The sequence below is a fragment of the Leopardus geoffroyi genome, chromosome A2 (assembly GCF_018350155.1).
Source record: "Leopardus geoffroyi isolate Oge1 chromosome A2, O.geoffroyi_Oge1_pat1.0, whole genome shotgun sequence".
Taxonomy (NCBI): domain Eukaryota; kingdom Metazoa; phylum Chordata; class Mammalia; order Carnivora; family Felidae; genus Leopardus; species Leopardus geoffroyi.
In genome coordinates, this window is record NC_059331.1 from 57372383 (window position 1) to 57390092 (window position 17710).

General features: G+C 53.6%; 1 long non-coding RNA gene across 1 annotated transcript; it reads left to right on the forward strand.

Moving 5' to 3' along the window:
• Nucleotides 1-943: 943 nt before the first annotated feature.
• On the forward strand, nt 944-3576 carry LOC123606073. Its single transcript, XR_006716081.1, has 2 exons — nt 944-1777; nt 3008-3576. It is a non-coding gene; the product is annotated as an uncharacterized LOC123606073 (long non-coding RNA).
• The last annotated feature ends 14134 nt before the right edge of the window (nt 3577-17710 follow it).

Below are 17710 nucleotides of genomic sequence, written 5' to 3' on the forward strand. Positions count from 1 at the left end.
GAGCGCCACCAGCTGCATGCTCGTGTGTACCTGACGATGCACAAAACAGTTCTGCCAGGATACACCTCAAACAGAGTCAGCAGGCGCCCGTTGGGCTGGGAACACTGGCCAAAAGGCACGTCAGCCCCGTTACAGCCTTAATTGGTCATCTAGAGGATGACTTCCTGTGTTGTTTTTTGAACCTGAATGCTGCGGATGAAGTTACTGAGTTAGTGTCGTTTTTCCTAGGTGAGGTTCCCCAGGACGGCAGCCCTGTGCTCGGGTGTTGGGGGGGGGTGGGCTGTCACAGCATCTACAGCCTGCCGGTTGGCAAAAGGTATAGACTGGTGTGTATTCCCAGGGAGGGATGCAGTGGCCACTCACAGGAGATGCTGACAGTTGGGGAACCCAGGCAAAGTTCTATAGGAGGACTTATCATGTTGTTGTTCCAGTTTTTCCATGGGTTTGACATTTTGAAAATAAAAAATTTCAGAACGTGTGACCCGGAAGAGATGGTGGAGTGCCAAAGAGGAGGGCCAAGCACCGGGGAGATTTGGAGAGAAGGTGGTATTTCAGCTAGTGGGGTAGGGGGGCAGGGTGGGGGCGGGGGCGAGCCCTGAGGGTGCTGGGCAGGTGGGCTGAAGGCGCTGGACAGCTCGGTGAGGCCTTTGAAGGCCAGGAGGTTTGGATTTCTTTCTATTGTTTAAAGGGAGCCAGAAGAGATGATCTCTGAGCTGGGGTGTGCCATGGTTGAGTGGGCAATGAAATCCTCCGACCGTCCGGTTGCTGCCTATGTGGGCCTGGCCTGGCTTAGCTTGTTCCCCTCCCCCATCCCCGCTGCACTCCCTCTCCTGTTCCTGTGGCCAAGTCCTCTCCCTTCTTGCTCCAGGACATTCTACCTGTCCGGGTGCTCGGCGGGGCCCTATTTCAGGATGGGAGTCTTGCAAGAAATGGGGTTGAGTCACAGTGTCCCTCAGGGGTCTGGACCCCCAAGATGTCCCCGGGGGGGTGTCCCCATTCCCTCTGTGACCGCAGATAAATCTCTGAACATATTTCCTCATCTGTAAAGCAGGGGCGGTAATGCATTGTCTCGCCAGCAGAGGCGCTGGGGAGTGGAACACTCCAGCACCTGGACTGGAGGCTGTCAGAACACATTGGCCCCTGTGACTGCATCTGTGGCCCCAACAAGTGGCCGGGGCCAGGCGCCTGGCGTGGGCACTGCCCATGGACCATGGCCTGCTCTAGGCCTTTGCCTCAGTGCTATTCACGGTACTGTTAACCAGTAAAACACCCTTGTCTGGTTGGTAAGTTGCCTTGAGCCCCTCCCACTGCCTGGCTGCCCGCCTGGAACTGCTCCCCACTTTCCCCAAATTCAGCAACTAAAAGGCTAACATCTGGTGCAGCAGGGAGCCTCCAGGATGCTGTGAAATAGTTCAACTATGCATCTCAGTTTCTCCTCTAGCCAAATCAATAGGGAAGGAGAAGTCCTGAGGCGTGAAGGAGGGGCCACCAGGGAAAAAACGAAGGGCCCCTAGGGAATGAATGAGAGGTCCTGTAGTACTTTAACGTCTTTGCCACTATGTGTCTGGAAGTGTACCAAGGCAGAGGCCATTGAAAATCCTCCCGGTCAACAGAAGGCAACAAACCCACACCACTGGCAGAGCACCTACTAGGTGGTGGAGCACCTACTAGGTGGTGAACCTTGCACTGCCTGCCAGGGGAACATGGAAGAAGCCATCCAGGGAGCTCACGTCCCAGAGCCATGCAGGCAGAGGAGACTGGACCATATTGTCAGATGGTAATATTGCCTTTGGCAGTCTAATGTTCTTTCTTTCCTTTCTTTTTCTTTCTTTCTTTCTTTCTTTCTTTCTTTCTTTCTTTCTTTCTTTCTTTTTAAAGTCTATTTATTTATTTTGAGAGAAAGAGAGAGAGAGAGAGAGAGAGAGAGACAGCATGAGTAGGGGAGGGGCAGAGAAAATCCCAAGCTGGTTCTGCACAGAGCCAATGCTGGGTCTGAACCCACGAAACTAAGAGATCACGACCCGAGCCAAAATCAAGAGTCATATGCTTAACCGACTGAGCCACCCAGCTGCCCCCAGAGCCTGACTTTCTCTGTCACAGCTACTCTGACTCTGTTTTCTCTCCAAAGCAGCTGTAGACAATACATAAGTGAATGGTGTGGCCATGTTCCAATAAAACTTTACAAAAGCAGCATAGAACAGAGATCCCAGAAATAAACCCTCACATACACGGTCAAATGGTCTGAGACAAGGGAGCCAAGACCACTCCAGGGTGAAAGGTCAGTGTTCAACGAATGGTGTCATGGAAACTGGATTCCACATGCAGAAGAATAAAGTCAGATCCAAACTTCACACCATAAAAAAAATTAATTCAAACAGATCAAAGACCTAAACATTAGAACTGAAACTATAAAAATCTTAGAAAGAAACATACAGAAAGCTTTATGACACTTTATGACACCAGGGTGTGGCAATTATTATTTTTTTGGATATAATACTAAAGCAGTCAGAGACAAAACATACACAGGACCCAAGGGAAAAAAAACAGCTACACCGGAAATCATCAAAAGTACAAACTTCTGTATATAAGGGGACATGTCGACAGAGTGAGAAGAAAATCCACGGAATGAGAGGTAATATTGGTAAATCATGAATTTGGTAAGGGATTGAGATCCAGAATAAAGAGCTGTTAAAACTCAACAAGAAAAAAACCCAACCCAATGAAAAAAACGTATGAAGGGCTTGAACGGATACACACGACCGGAATGCACATGAAAAGATGCTCAACTTGGGCAAATGCAAACCAAAACCACAATGAGATACCACTTCGCACCCAATCGATGGCGGTTACCAAAACCCAGAACAGCACTGGGCAAGATGCGGGGGAAATGCGTGCACTGCTGGTGGAACGTAACCTGGTGCAGCAGCTGTGGGAAACGGCAGGGCGGTTCCTCGAAAAACTTACTATAGAATTATCATTACAATCCAGCCACTCCTCTTGCGGGCAGGTACCCGGAAGAATGGAAAGCAGCGTCTCAAAGAGACATCTCTACACCACGCTCAGAGCACCGTGATTCACAGTGGCTGAAAGGCAGAAACGAGTCAAGTGTCCAACGATGGATGCACGGGGAGAACAAAACGTGACCGAGCCATACGATAGAGTATCACGCAGCCCTAAAAAAGAAGGAAGTTCCAACACACGCTGCGACGTGGATGAACGTTGAGGACATTATGCGAAGTGAAATGAACCCGTCACAAAAGGACACACACTGCATGACTTCACTCGCATGAGGTCCCTAGAGTCATCAAACTCAGAGACGGAAAGCAGAATGGTGGCTGCAGGCGCCGCGGTGGCGGGGGGCGGCGGGGGAGAAGCCTGGGGAGATCGTGTTTAATGTGGACAGGGTTTCAGTTTGGGGAGATGGAAAAGTTCCGGAGGTGGATGGTGGGGACGGTTACTTATGCCTCTCCACCTCACACCAATGGTTAAAATGGCAAATATTATGTTATGTAGATTTTAAAAAGGAAATGGAAAATAAAAAGCACCTCCTCACGTGAGCACATTGTTTGGTCCCTCCAACCCCATCCTTCGAAAGGGACCCAGAGAACTGGACCCTCACACAGTGCACGTGGGGCAGTCTGGCTTCCGACGGGCACAGGACGAGGGCGGTGGTAGGGATACTGATCACGCTGGACGACGATGAGGCTGATTATGGGGTGCCAGGATTAAGGGTGGGTTGGGGGGCGCCCGGGTGGCTCAGTCTGTTTGCGTCCGACTTCGGCTCAGGTCACGATCTTGCGGTCTGTGGGTTCGAGCCCCGTGTCGGGCTCTGTGCTGACGGCTGGGAGCCTGGAGCCTGCTTTGGATTCCGTGTCTCCCCCTCTCTCTCTGTCCCTCCCCACTCACTGTCTGTCTCTCAAAAACTGAGTAAACATTAAAAAAAAAAAAAAAAAAGAGTGGGTTGGAACCCTGATTTTCCAACGTGGCGTGGGCTTTGCTTTTCCCAGCACAGCACAGCACAGCACAGCACAGCATTTCTGTTGGCCTCTCTGTCAGCACAAAAGGCCATCACACCCCACCTTGTAGCTAAGTACCATTTCCTGGGTTCTCTGTGGGCCCACCTGGGAACCGGTCAATGACTCGGGTAGGGGCAAAGAGCAGACCCCTTCCTGCTCCCCACTTTCCTAGGAAGGCTTTCAGAACTCTTTTTGGCCACGGGGGCATGCTCTTTGGAAGGCACTCCTTTGGCACAGGGACAGTGTGAGGACATAACGCACAAGGGCCTGCCGCTAACACTCCAGCTCAGGGAGAAGGGTGTGCATGGGGCTGACTGGGCAGTCTCCAGCGGTAGTGACCTTCGGGCCCCAAGAGACAGGGTGAGGACTCTCTGTCCCTCTTCCTCCCTCCCTCCAGACCTCACTGGATCCTTAGGATCACTCTGAGAGGTGGTGACCGTCGCTGTGTCCCATTTACAGATGAGCAACCTGACGCTTGGTGGGAGCAGGCATTCTCAGCCCCAGCCTCTCTGACTTCAACTTGTGTTCCTCATGCCTGGCCTCTCCTGTCAGGATGAGACAGAGCGCATGCAGGGCGACGGAGCGAGGGAGGGTCCCAACTCCAGATCCCAGCTCCGTGGCTCTTAATCTGTGTGCCCTTGGGCAGGCATGTGACCTCTCTGGTCTCCTTGAACTCCTCGTCCCCAAGGCCTCCACGTGGCACACATTCAATTAATGTTAATTCTTCCTCTTCCCTTCCCGAAGGAGGAGCTGCTCATAGTCTAGAGGGAGGAGGCAAACATTTAATTAAGAAGAATTTAGAACACAATCTGAGACAGGGTTGCATAGAGCAATGAGCAGAGGGATCTCGGAGCACCAGGGAAAAAGACAGTGCCAGCGGAGGAGTCTCTCGGGCAATAAAGCAGGACGCATGAGAACTGCCGGGCCCCTGCCTGCACTCAGCTGCCCCCGAGGGCACAGCCCAGGCTTGCTTCAAAGTGGTGGCACCAGGCAGGGTGAGATCAGCCGCCTCTGTGGGGCCTCCTGGCCGACCTCGGCCGTGAGTTAAGTGCTAGCTCTCCCTTCTCCCAGAACTTACCCTGCCCTGTTAGGGATTAAACGCGGCTCCAGGGAAACCCAGACAGACTAAATGAGGCTTAAACAGATGGAAGCAGAACGCGGTGCTGTTGAAATCTCGCTCACCTCGTGCCTGCTTTGCCCCCAGCACTCTGCAACCCCAGACCGCAACTTTCCTGTAGTCCTGGGTCCCAGAGGAGGACAGCATCACCACCATCATCATCGGCCATGATTAGAGCAGCAGCTGTCCCTTCTGCGCCCATCCCAGACACTCTGCACCAGAGGCCAGCAGGCCACGGCCCCCAGGCCACATCTGGCCCACCGGCTGTTTTCCTAAGGTCTCACTGGAATGCAGCCATACACCCACCGTTGACATGTCGTCAATGGCTGGGGCATCTGCAGAATTGAGTGGTGATGACAGACTGTATGGCCCACAGAGCCTAAAGTATTTCCTGTCTGGCCCTTGACAGAAAACATTTGTTGATTCTGTTCTATATCTGTCTCATGTACTCCTCACAGCCTCCTGGGAAGCCAATGTTATTATTCTCATTTGACACAGGAGGGCCCTAAGGCTTGGAGAGGGGAGGCTGGCCCCATCGGGACAGGGCTTCATCCTGTTCCCAGCATACACAGCAGGGCCAGGCAGAGAACAGCTGCTTGGTGACTATTTACTGAAAGGATAGACAGACATATGGACGCATGACACGACTTGAATGAACCACCCTACTCTGCACGGACCCTCCTGGCACCTGTAGGGATAAGGTGCTTGCTGCCCCAGGGACCAAGGCCCTACGCAGAGCTGTGCACCCATAAGCTGACGTGCTCTGAGATGCCACCTGTCAAGGTCCTGGGCAGCCAGGGCACAACAGGGCCAAGGCCAGTCCTGAGTGGACAAGCAGGGGTGGCCAGGGAGGCACAAACCGGCTGTTTTTGTCTCTGGAGGATGATAGGCTTGGGGCCTGCTTTGGGGCTGTGCGATCTACAAAGAGCAAAAGGGAAAGAACGGGGCTAAGAGTCCCTGGCCCACAGGAAGTAGGTGCTCCCCTCCGCTGAATCAGCGGAGCATCGCGGGGGCTGGGCACTGGGCCAGGCTGCGGAATTCCTGGCTCTGACAATGGAGGGAAGAGACCAGGGGCTGCCGGGTGAGCTGGGCGTTGTGCAGCCCTCCAGAACTTACCCCGGGCTCAGGGCACTGCTAAGGCAGCTGGAGACTGAAATGGGCCCTCCATCCAAACTAAAGACCACATCCCTCAAGGCTGGGTGGAAATAATCCAGGTCTGCCAGAGGCAGGCAAGAGCTCCTAGCACCTGCCCTGGGTCAGGCCTGCCTGCAGGATGTCCACTTTCCAGTGAGGGGGATGACAGTAAACCAAATCTGGCACAAGGTGACAGGCACTGTGGATAGAAATACCCTCTCAGGGGAAGGGGTTAATGTTGCAAGTACAAACAGGCTGGTCAGGGAAGGCCCCCAGGAGATGAAACTATGTAAAGACTTGATGGTGAGGGAGCCACGCAGGTGTCCGGGGGGAAGAGTGAGCCAGGCAGAAGGCATTGCCAGTGCAAAGGCCCTGGGGCAGGAGTGTGCCTGGAACCCAGCCAGTGACCGCAGGAAGAGATGAGGGCAGAAGGATGATGGGGCAGATGATCAGGACCATGAGGGTTATGGGGAGGACGCTGTTTCTCACTGTGCGTGAGGTGGGAGCCCATGGTAGGGGGCTGAGGGGCTGGCACTGACCTAGCTTTTATCGGGATCCCTCTGGCTGTCCAGTGGAGAATGGACTGAGTGTGAGAAGGAAGGAAGGAAAGAGACAATGAATGAATGCATAGAGGGGCTGGGGAGGGGAACCAGGAGCTGAACAGAGCTGCACACTCAGGAGACACACAGGGGTAAGGCAGCATGTGGGTCGCAGACCGCTAACTGTGCCCTGCAGGATAACCAGTGCTCTCAAAGCTGGAGCTCAGCACAGACTCCCAGGAAGAGTATTTCCACTAGGTCCCCACCAGCGGCTTCACTTTGCTGCCCAGGACCCTGGAGCTCAGAGAGTGCTGGACCTTGCCGAGGTCACATGGCCTCGTTACTGGATAGGTTAGGACGCGAATCCACATCCTCCTCACCACGACACCAGGCTCTGGGCCCTCCAGGGGGCAGCAGCATCCCAACTCCTCGGATCCACCACGAGCTCCTTCACTCCTTCAGCGTCAGTCTAATGAAGGAGGAGGGCTTGGAGAACGTGCAGGCTGGTGACCCTTTCCCACCGAGAGGAACGTCTTCATGCGCGCGCCCAGTATGAGGTGTGCTGGGTCTCCTGCATGCCCCATGGGACAGGGCTGGAATTTACCGCTCTCTTTATTTTAATAAAGACCATTCAGGGCCCTGAAAGTTAATCTCCCAGGAAGACAATTACATGTCAAATAATACACCCACTGAGCAAATGATTAAGAAAAACCCAGCCAAGAAGGTTTTGCACAGGCGAAGTCTGAGATATGTGAGCTCAACATGGAAGGCCTTGGAAGGTTATTACCAGGTGGAAATGAACACAGGCGCACGGGTGAGGCAAGGGAGTCTATTTGTAATGTTTGCGCCCCCCCCCCACCCCCGCAACTCGTTTCAAACCTGAAGACAGCGTCTGTTGGGAAAGCCAGTCTTCTCTGTCCCCTAGTAAAAGCAGACAAGCCCTGAGCTGAGGGGTAGCAAAGGGACACGGCTTGTGGGTGTGGTCGGCCCCACGCAAGTCAGGCTGGCCTGCGTCAGTGGCCAGCATACAACCACGAGGGTTCACATCTAAATGTGGCCTGTGACTTCTGAAATGTTGGGGGCCAGTGTCCCTATCAGCGATGATTGACGGCAATGGAGAAGCCAGCTGAGTCCTTAGATGGGCCCAAGTCTCCGCACCAGCCAGCCTTTCTCTGTTATGTGGTAATGTGACCCCAGCAGCTCTGAGTTTGCACCCCGGATCCAGCCTCCAGGTGTGGACAGTGAGACCCGGAGACGTCAAGCAAGTTGCTAGGATTATAGTGTGTGACGGAACATGGAACCCAGGCCCAGTTCTGCGCCCCCCAGTACCCTACTCTGCCCTGGGCCCGTAGCAGGTCTGCCGCTTGGCCTGGAGTCAGGCTGATCAATCTGGATTATCATGGGACTTGCTATATGTAGAACAAAGGCTGACCAACTATGGGTCTTGAGCCAAATGTGGCTTGCTGCCTGCTTTTGTAAGTCAAGTTTTGCTGGAACACAGGCATGCTCACTTCTGTCTGTATCGGGGTATGGCAGCTTTTGGACAAGAGCAGCCCAAGAGATGCTGCCCACTCAGGCCAATCCAGCTGTTTAGTGTGGGTTCCCTCCAATCCTCAGTCTGGCAACCCTTTTGTGCCCTGAGGAGGCTCACATTAGGGTGCATGGCCCCTTTGCAAGGCTGTGAGGGTGAGCAGCTTGTGGGGGTAGGGGGAGGGTGGTGATAGCGGATCGTCAGGACCCCATTTATAGATCAGGTCATCCTGGTTGCTTTAGTAAGCTGTGACTGCTGGGGGAGGGCAGCTTCTAGGGGTCTTGATGAGCTCACCAAACTGCGCCCCTAAAGCGGGGAAGTCTAGGACTCCAGAATGTTAACCATTGGAAGTTGTGCTCAACTCCTGAACCTCAGTTTGTCTGCCTATAAGGGGGGCTCATATTCAATGATTTCTGAGGCCCTGCTCTGCCAGAATAGTCTATGGATCTCAATAAAGACCCACAGGACTCTGACAGGTGGTGAGCAGTGGCTCCTCTGGAAAGTGGGGCTATTAGTGGCACCTCCCATCCTCCCTCCCCTCACAGCCACAGTGGATTGCAATTGTGCAAACCGGAGATGCCCAGACTGTGAAGAGGTAGACAGGGCTCACACACAGAACTCAAGAAAGGGCACCGGTAGGACTGCCATTGGTGGCATAACTGGCAAATGTCATGGGCAGTGACCCCACCCCTGACTCATGAGCAGAGGATCTCTCAGGTGCACCTCCCATGGGAGCTCCTGGCTCCCCTAGGCTTCTCTGGCTCAGTCATGAGCCCTGCTTCCTTCTGGTGGCCCCTGGTTTATTACATCTGTTTTCCATCCTTTTACTTTTAACATATTTTCATCTTTATATTTAAGGTATTTCTTGTAGGTAGTACATAGTTCTTGCTTTCTAAAAACATCTAATCTGGGGTGCCTGGGTGGCTTGGTCAATTAAGCGCCGGACTTCAGCTCAAGTCATGATCTCACAGTTTGTGGGTTCCAGCCCTGTGTTGGGCTCTGTGCTGACAGCTCAGAGCCTGGAGCCTGCTTTGGATTCTGTGTCTCCCTCTTTCTACCCCTCCCCTGCTTGCTTTCTCTCTCTCTCTCTCAAAAATAAACATTAAAAAAAAAAAACCCACCATATCTGACAATCACTGCCTTTTAATTAGTGTAGTTAGGCCATTTACATTTAATATGAATACTGAAATGATTAGACATATCTGTTTGTTTTCTTTCTATCTCATTGGTTCCTTGTTCTCTTTTTCTTCTTTTCCTAACACTTTTTTTTAATTATTTGAATATTTTTTGTGACTGCATTAGAGTTTAATCTTTACAAGTTAAAAAAAAAATCTTGCATGTTTATACACAACCTGTTGAATATATGGAATGCAGTTATAATAACTATTTTAATGGCCTTTTCTGCTAATTCTAGCATCAGTGTTTATTTTGGGCCAGTCTGATTAATTTTTCTTCTCATATGGGTCATATTTTCTTGCCTGTTTCCATGCCATAAAACTTTTCACTGGATGTCAGACTTTGTGAATTTCGCCCTGCTGGATATTTTTGTATTCCTCTAAACCACCTTGAGCTTTGTTCTGGGACATGGTAAGTTATGTGGAAATAACTTGATCCTTTAGTGTCTTGTTTTTAAGGTTGTCAAATTCAGCAGTGCTTGGCTTAGGGCTAATCCTTTCCTACTACTGGGGCAAGTCTGTTCAGAATACTTTAGCCAATGTCCCAGGCATCATGAGGTTTTCTAGTCTGGCTGGTAAGAGCAGACACTTGCTACCTCCGACTTCTTTTGGATAGTTGATTTCCCAGTTTCTCTCACACATGTTCTAGCCAGCACTCCACTGAATACCCAAGGGAGAAACTCTGCAGATGTCCTGAGTACTCCCTTCATGCCGTGCAGTCCTCTTTGATACTTGTGGTGAGCTCTAGCTGCTTTGGTCTTTCCAGACACTCAGCTCCACCTCTTTAACTCAGGGAGGACTCCAGGCTCTGTCCTCCACTCCCTTACTACACATGCACACGCACACACACACACACACACACACACACACGGACACACACACCACCTGCCAAGTTGGGTCATGACCTCTTCCCCAGGAAGATGCTCAGAGCACCACAGAGATCACTTCCTTCCTCTCAGGGATCAGTGTCCATTCTTGCCTGATGTTCATTTAGTGTCTTCAAAACCTGTTTCATGTGGTTTGTCCATTTTTGGGGTGTTTCAGCTGTCCCATTCTGTTGGAAGCCTGGTTTTGAACATCAAATGGGTTCTGTTTCGCCAGCAAATTTCAAGGAACGCCAGGGGATCCTGGAACTGGATCCCACATTACAAGCAGATGCTCCCTTCACACCTGAATCTCCTCCCCATGACCCCAGAAAGTGTGGGTCACCCCTCTGCTTTCTGAATACAAAAACGGGGAGGGGGTTGGAGCTCTTTTAGAGATAAGGAAATGACACGTGTTTCTCTTGATGTCAACATTGCCGTGGCCAATGAACTTGCAGTGCAGGGGTAACACTCGGAATGTCTAACCAGATGGGCCCTTTAGCACCTGTGGTGACCAGAGGGCTGTGGCAATGGAGGAAAGGCTGGGAGAGCCGTCCTAGCTGGCCAGCAGCCTTGCAACGGCCTCCCACTCTGTCCAGGCTGTTGCAAGCATGGATTCAGAACATGGACCCAGATGATGGAGCTGGAATTTGCGGGAAGCTAACTTCCTGTCAGTGTGAAAAGTCTCAGGCAGTGAGGAGCCCCCATCCCTGGAAAGGTGCAAGCAGGAGCTGATCCTCTAGCAGGGATGTAACAGGAGATGCTGAACTACACGGTGCGCTCTGCCTCTTCCATGTGGTACAGATGTCACGACCACGTGCTGGAGTGAGAATCCCACTTCACGGACTCACAGACCCTTCTCCCTTCTGGAGCGCGTTTCCACAGAAATGCCGTGCACAGGCCTGCGGCACCTCCCTGCATTGTCCCCGTGGTCCTGGGTGGCTACCATCCACGCCAGGCCTGGCACATACTGCCTCACTGCGGGGACCGGGCCATGCCTCACTCAGTCCGTTCCATAACTGGCCGCTTCTGAGAAGGCGCTGTACCGAGTCGCCAGGGTTAGCAAACTAGTTCAAGGTAATTTATGACTCTGGGATGCTCGGGTTTTTAAATACAACAGACCACTACAAACTGCAAAAGCTTCAAGCTCTCTCCCCAAGGGAGACAGCCCGGCGCAGCCCGGGGCAATGGTGCTGACGCCAGGTGGGCAGGACGAGCTGGCACACTCGCAGGTCTGGCTGGCTTAACTCACTATGAGCCCCAGGGAGGCACTCCTGCAGGCCTCGTGAAGACCGCCCCCCCCCCCCCCCCCCCCCCCCCGCCGCCATTCTTCCCTCCCTTGTCTCTGGTATGCATGAGAAGGTGATGAAGATTTTTCTCCTGCGCTGTGATGGCACCGAAACCACAGTGCATTCGGGGGTGCTACATCCTAGTTGGCTTGTTTCTCTTTTTTAATGCTAATAATATTGATTTTGGGTACAGTGGATCTCAGGCAAGGGAAACTCCAGTAAACGAAAGCTGACTATAGCCAAACGTGGCTGATGTTTCTTTTTTCCTCGGGGTTGGCAGGCCCTGCCTGCCTTTCCATCTGTCCAGTGCTGGCCTTGAACACCCAGAGTGGCTTCTCTGCATGCTCTCCTGTGGGCTGCCTTCCTGCCTTGGTGCTGGCGCCCAGAGCTTGAGACCCATTTCTGTCTGCAAGAGGACTGTGGTCTCTGCCCTTGCTCCTCTGAGCTCTGGCTGCCGCCTGCATCCAGCATCCGTTCCCAGCACCCCCCGTCCCGGCTCGAGGCCGAGCTCATCTGGGGCCTGCTACCAGGTGCAGTGACCCTCCCCTTCCCTTGCAGACATCAACTGTGAGTCAGCACTGAATGCAGGTCCCCAGTACACCCATACCTTGCCAGCCTCATCCTCAGTGCACACTCCCAGCTAGGGGTAGGGATTCGGGGTGAGTGAGACACAGCCCCGGCCTCAGGCCTTGGCCTTTCTGACTCAGGAGGCTGACACACACATGCACCAATGAGGGACACAAGTACACTGTCTTCTGTGACGGGGGGAGGGGGGTGAGCCTGGGAGAGCCCAGAAGAAGCCTGGAGGGCTTCCTGGAAGAGGTGGTGCCAAAGGTGTGCGATGTTCCATATGATCTCCGCAGTCCTTGGGTGTAAGCATCCCACAGAAAGACACCTCCATGGGGACTGTTGAGTCTATCGCTACTGGCTAGGTGGCATTTGGTGACAAAGGAACAGATGGTCCCAGCTTCCTCTGCCTAGTCCTGGATTGTTGGGGGTCTGGTTTCTTCAGGGCGACAGAGACACAGCCATGGCTGACTGTTCCGGGGCCCTGGCTCCTGCCTGGCTCCTCTCTCCAGAACACGGGACACTGCGGTTGACCCCTTAACAGCTCTGTTCCTCCACCCCCCTGTCTCCGTACCCTTTGCACTATGATGGGGCAGCTCTTCCCATCAGGGGTGGGGTCTAGATCCCCCCGCTTGGAATCTGCGCTGGCTCCGTGACTTGCTCTGGCCGACAGAATGTGGTGGAAATGATGCCGTGCCAATTTCAGGCATAGGCCTCAAAGAGCCTCGTGGCCTTGCGTGCCCACCCTCTCGGGACCCTGGCACCACCATGTGCAGAAGCCCAGACGGCCTCCTGGAAGAATGGGACACATGTAGCCTACTCACCACGGCCCCTAGTCGCCCCGGCCAACAGCCAGCCAGCAATCGGCCGACCCCTGCCATTGACCACACATGCTTGAGGGAGCCCAGAAAACCTGCCCGACCAGCTAGCTGCTCAGCTAAGTCAACAGTTGGCGCAAGCCGCTACATTTCGGGGTGGTAATTCGGCAGCAGAAACTAACTGATCCCAGCATCCCAGCATTCTGGGCAGGATGCACAGGCGGCAGGATTTATAGGCAGAGGCCTGGCTGCAGACAGATGGACTGGCTGGCCTCGGGACCGTCACCAGGCCCTCATGTTTGCTGTTACCTGGGTTCTGCTCTACAGCTAGGATCTACAGTCAGCACAGTTACGACCAAGGTATAGTTGGCCCGGGAGTGGCTGCGCCTAAGCCATCTGGCCTCCTCTACGGTTTCCTGGACCTACCCAGGGCCTTCCAGCCGCTTTCCATGACACTCCAGGTGAAACCCAAATGCCTCACCATCCCACACGATGCTCCCTACTCCCACCCTGCTCCCAGCTTTGCGCCTCTCACTGCACTCCAGACACACCTGCCTCCAACCCATAAGACCCAACCTGACCTCTGGGCCTTTGCATGTGCAGCTCTCCTGACTAGCGTGCTTTTCCCGGATACCCGCACGGCTCCCCCCCATTTCCTTCAGGCTCTGACCCAGTAGGCTTTGGTAAACAAACCGGAGATCACAGATCATTCTTACAAATGGCCTGCGTCACTCCCTGCACACTCCTCCCGCTTTATTTCTTTTCAGAGCGATTAGTATGACTGGGTGCAAAAGTGTCCACATTGTGAGACATCCAGTGGGAGCCAGCGAAGGTTAGGAAGGGGGGGTGGGATGCTGAGAAAGACGTCGGCGTTGGGACCTTCATAGCACACAGCCACTGACTGGGAGCCGATGTGTCCTGAAGCAGCCTGGCACCCCCCACTGCCAGACAAACCAGCAGAGACACTGTTGGCAGTGCTTCAGCCACATGTAGGAGCCGGTATCGCACTCAGCAGCACAAGCCCAGATTTATGGCCATGGCATAGCTGCTTACCAGTGTCATGCAGGTGACACACGTTTGTCAAAAACACCTCGTCTTGAGGTGGCCACAGAGAGCAGTTCCCTGGAACACAAGAGGCTTCGCAAAGCAAGGCGTCCCTGGGGCTCCTGCCTTCTGAAACCCCTTAATCGAGGGCCCACAATTTAGGGCCCTTCTCAGAGTTTCTAGAGCCTACAAAAGAGGGAAGTCTCTAACTGGAGCTGGGACTCCCCGGCCGCAAACAGGAGCAACACCGGCTGGCCTGGCTCAGCCTCAGAAGCCGGGGAGGGCATCCTCCAGGGCCAAGGAGGCCCAGAGCAGGCCCAGACCCACCATGGATCCAGGGTTCAGGGACAAAGCTCTTCTGCACTCCGTGAGGGGCCCCATGGCAGACCCATCCCCGGGTCCTGGGCCAGTCACCACGAGGGAGAGCTAGGGCCTGGTCGGGGTCCAAAGGGACCATGCAGTCTCGTTGTAAGGAGCATGGAGTCTGGAGCCTCATAACGGCTCTGAGCCTCAGCTTACGCATCTATAAGATGAGTGTAAAAACAGTGTCTCCTCACGGGGCGGCGAGGACCCCACGGAATGCTCAGACCGGGCCCCGGCACATCACAAATGCTGCAGAAGTGAGTTGTCATCCACATCATCAGAGGCCATGACTCTGCATCATGGGTGGAGCCTTCCCGGCAAGGATTCGACTCTGTTCCAGGTTTGAGGGTGCTGGGGTACTGCTCCCAGGGCTCTCCCTCCCCTTACCGGGCAAGGAGCTGGTTTGGGAGTGAGAGGAAGGAGTGAAACCTCAGCTGCTTCATCATCAAAAGGACAGCAGGAGGGATGAGGCAGGGGTGAGAAGCAGAGGTGGCAGGAGGTTTTCAGGCCCCCAGGAACAATGGGCCCAAATGGCTTTCACACCAGCTCAGGGGAGCCCATGGGACGGAAACGGAAAGGCAGGCTGTCATGTCCGATCCCTCCACTGACAGCCCCAGGGTCCTGGGTCCCAACCCACCAGCCCTACTGTGCACAGCCAGACACCAAGAGGAAGGAACACAGAACCTGCCTTCAGAGAATCGGAGACAGACTCCACGTTGGGGCCACCCAACACGGTCGTTGTGTGGCCATTACAAACTCAACCCTCCTCTGTGCTCCTGTTTCCCCATCCTCACAAAAACATCCATGGATGGGGCGCCTGGGTGACTCCGTCGGTTAAGCGTCTGACTCTTGCTGTCAGCCCAGGTCACGATCTCACAGTCAGGGGACCCAGCCCCACATCGGGCTCTGCACCGACAGCATGGAGCCTGCTTAGGATTTTCTCTGTCTCTGCCCCCTCCTCACTCTCTCTCTCTCTCCTTCTCAAAAAGCGATAAATAAAGAAACATAGAAAAAAAATCCATACATGGCTACACAGGGCCTCCGGGGGCACCTGCACGTACCAGGGATCGCATGGTAAAAAGAGGGAGAGGGGAGAACACGCGGACAGCAGGCAGGAATGACTGCAGGTGTGCTACAAATGATCAGAGATCTGAAGAGCTCAATACTTCGGACTTTTAAAAAGGCTTCTTGACATGTGACTGGAGAAAGGCGGCCCAGTTAGTAAACGGTGCTGGGACATCGGAACCAATTCCAGACACATTAAAAATCTATATTTGAAAGAGAGAAGTTGAAGACGGGGATACTCTGGGGGAATATCTTTCCAAACTTGGGTTGGGAACAATTTCTTTACCAAGGTGTTAAAAGCTCAGTAAGCATAAAAAAAATCGATAGGTTTGACTGCAGTAAAATGTAAATTTCCTTTCACCAAATGACGGGTGAAAAGACAAATCACTAAAAGTATATGTACAACTAGCAAAGGGTCAGTATCCAGAATACATAAAGAAGTCCTATAAATCCACAGGAAGAAGAGAGGCAATGAGCAAAAAGACCACAGCAGGTGTGTCGTAGAGGAGGAGACGGAGTGCACAGATGAACACGGGAAAAGCTGCCCGATGTCACGAGGATGCAGGGAAGTGCAAGGTAAGGTCCCCGTGAGAGATTTCACATCCATCAGGCTCACAGTGAGGAAGACATGTGACATCTGACAGCACCGAGGGTCTGAGACGATGTAGATCAGCTGGCACCCACGGTTGATGAGTGTGAAACCTGGTCTGGCCACACTGAAAACCGCTTTGGCCTTTTCTTGTTAGGTTGACCAGTCCCATACCTTAGCACCCTGCAAATCCACTCCCAGGAGTCACACAAGGCACACCCAAGAAGAGTTCGTCGCAGCACTGTTAGCAAGAGGAGGGGGAGAAAGGAAATGACCCAGATATTCATTGACAGAGCAATGCAAAAAGAAATTGTAGCACAGTCACACAATTTCTTTCCACACTGGTGACAGCAAACTCCAGCTACACAGCAGCACAGCTCAAGCTCAGAGAGAGGGAAACGTTGAGTACAAAAATGCAAATTTTAGAGATCTACATACAGACAGCAAGTTTTTAGAGCTTGAGAACAAAGAAGCAATCTAATGTTTAGGCTTATTCAGTCGGCCTGTGAGCAAGAGAATGGCAAACAAACAAACACCAAATTGCAGAGAGGGGTGACCTCCAGGCAAGGAGAAGATGGAAGTGACTGGGAATGTTCTAGTTCTGGAGTTGAGCTGTGGGCCCACGGATGTTCATTGTCCCACCATCCTTCATAATGCACGAAACACACGAAGTATTAAAACAGAACAGAGGCATAGGAGAAAAACAAGAAGAGAAACATGGTGTGGGTCCAGACACATCCAGTATGATTTCCTTGTCACACACATAGTTGACTGTTTTCACGTGGTGTCACGGGGGGTACCAAGAGTTCCGTCGAGAGGCCAGAGCGGGAAGTGAAAGGACAGGCCATTGGACGAGGGCATTCTTCCCTCTGGGCCTCAGTTTCTCCATATGCAAAACGAGGGGGTGTACCAGGAGTGGCAAATGGCTGGCGTGCATAACCCAGGTCTCCCCTTCCTCACCCGCTGTGGACACTACTCATGGATTGCAGCACTGTTTCACATGGAGCACAGACACGCAGCGTTGGGCTCCGCAGCTGGGCCCTGCACCCTGCCGGGGATGCCAGTCTGAGAGGGCACACTAAGTGATACCTACGTGCTGATCTGGAGAGGTCCAGATCCCTCCAGCTGTGGCCTGGAAGGTTCTGAAGCCTCACCAGCAGGCACTAGCTAGTCTGAGAGGCAGGGGCCCTAGGGAGGAGCCGACTGGCTTTGGAAATGACCCTAGCCGGACCCTGGCAGCGTGCAGCCTCAGCGTCTACACTGCCCACGCCTGTGGCCTCCGGTCCGCCGCGAGGGAGCCCCTGCCCCCCCCCCCCCCCCGCATCATCTGACCAGAGCCCGTGCTCCCATCCGTCGGGTGGGCAGGCTCATGTCTACGCTCTGCGGGTGAGCTCTGCTGGACCTGAAAACGGCAAGACGGGCGGAGGGCCAGGCAGGAGCTCAGCTTCACCCTCTAGCCCAGAGAGCCGTGGAAGCGGCCCCGTTGTGCCAGATTCAACCAGCTCTCTGAGGCAGGACGGTGGCATTCCTTTCACCACCGCCTAGGCCTGCCTGGGCCTGCAGGCCTTTGCTCCTCTGCTCCCCTCCATACCTGCCCCCC